The sequence below is a fragment of the Megascapheus bottae genome, chromosome 13, assembly GCF_031878675.1.
Source record: "Megascapheus bottae isolate mThoBot1 chromosome 13, mThoBot2.hap1, whole genome shotgun sequence".
Taxonomy (NCBI): domain Eukaryota; kingdom Metazoa; phylum Chordata; class Mammalia; order Rodentia; family Geomyidae; genus Megascapheus; species Megascapheus bottae.
In genome coordinates, this window is record NC_143521.1 from 1530395 (window position 1) to 1532068 (window position 1674).

General features: G+C 36.6%; 1 pseudogene; it reads left to right on the forward strand.

Moving 5' to 3' along the window:
- The first annotated feature begins 726 nt into the window (after positions 1 to 726).
- Positions 727 to 1374, forward strand: LOC150055408 (prostaglandin E synthase 3 pseudogene; annotated as a pseudogene).
- Positions 1375 to 1674: the final 300 nt, after the last annotated feature.

Genomic DNA, 1674 nt, shown 5'->3' on the forward strand with positions numbered 1-1674 from the left:
AATTCATTTAACATTTTCCTCCCCCAATCACTCTTATTTTACACTTATTAGGATATAATGTCTAACAACATACAGAAAAAAGCATAGGATCCAGGAACATCTTGAGTAGCATCCTAATTCCTCAGTCACCAAAGAAACTAAGAGCAACCTGGGCAAAGTCAGGAATAGTAATCATAATACATAAATAGGAGATGGAACTTCTCTTACAATGCAGTTCCCAAGTGTCCAGGCTGCATCTAGAATATCTGTTCATCACCTATGTCTGTGTTTATCTACAAAGGAATTTTCTTGGAGGAATAGGATAAACTGAATTAGGTACTACTTGGTAGTGATTTGGGAATCTTTTTTGGAAATAATAAGACAGAACTTATCTTTTCCAAACTTCGTAGAATTGTGGCTGGTAGTTAATTCATGATTATTTTCCTTTCTATTGTGATATACTTGCCAATGTCTCTGAATACTCACTTCAAACCAATATAATTCAACTATGTACTATGATTTATTAAAAACTCAATTTACATTTTACACATATTGCTTCACATTCTATTCTGACAAATAATACAAGATGCTGAATATTAAAACTATTGTTTCTGATTCTGGAAATGGAGGTCAATCCCGCTGCTGCCACCGCTGCCTCCGCCTGAGAAAGAGAAAACGCCTGAGTCGACACCCTAGCAGAGTCCACTCTACTGCCGCCACCGCTACAGAGGCCCGCCCACCCGTTCGCCCATCCCCCTGTCCAGTTCACCATGCAGCCTGCTTCTGCAAAGTGGTATGATCGAAGGGACTATGTCTTCATCGAATTTTGTGTGGAAGACAGTAAAGATGTTAATGTAAACTTTGAAAAATCCAAACTTACTTTCAGTTGTCTTGGAGGAAATGACAATTTTAAACATTTAAATGGAATTGATCTTTTTCACTGTCTTGATCCAAATGATTCCAAGCATAAATGAACAGACAGATCAATTTTATGTTGTTTATGAAAAGGAGAATCTGGCCAGTCTTGGCCTAGGTTAACAAAAGAAAGAGCAAAGCTTAATTTATGGCTCAGTGTGGATTTCAATAATTGGAAAGACTGGGAAGATGATTCAGAAGAAGACATGTCTAATTTTGATCGTTTCTCTGAGATGATGAACAACATGGATGGTGATAAGGATTTACATTTACCAGAAGTGGATGGAGCAGATGATCATTCACAAGACAGTAATGATGAAAAAGTGCCGGATCTGGAGTAAGGAGTATTGTCATCACCTGGATTTTGAGAAAGAAAATTTCTCTGCAAGATTTCATACTTGAAATTCCTGAGTTGATGGCTCTACAGGCAGATGCTGTATTTGCCTCTTTAACCCATTTTTCAACCTGTTTGTTTTTTTTTTTAAAGGCTTCGGTTCACTAAGGGTTGATAATGTACCATTGTATGGGGCAACTTTAAGTCAACTAAGGCAATATATCCTTGTGCATGAACATTTTCATGAAGCTCTTGAGGTCCTAGGCAATTGACCACAGTGGTTGTGATTAATTTTTTTAAAAAAAGGTAAAAAAAAACATTTCAACTAAATTTCCTTTGTTCATAACTTAGGTACTGACAAGATAGGAAGCTCTCAACTTAAGGAAAGATGACTAAATTTTAAATTTCCTAGAACATGAGTTCAAAAGTGAAACAAATTGGCTGAT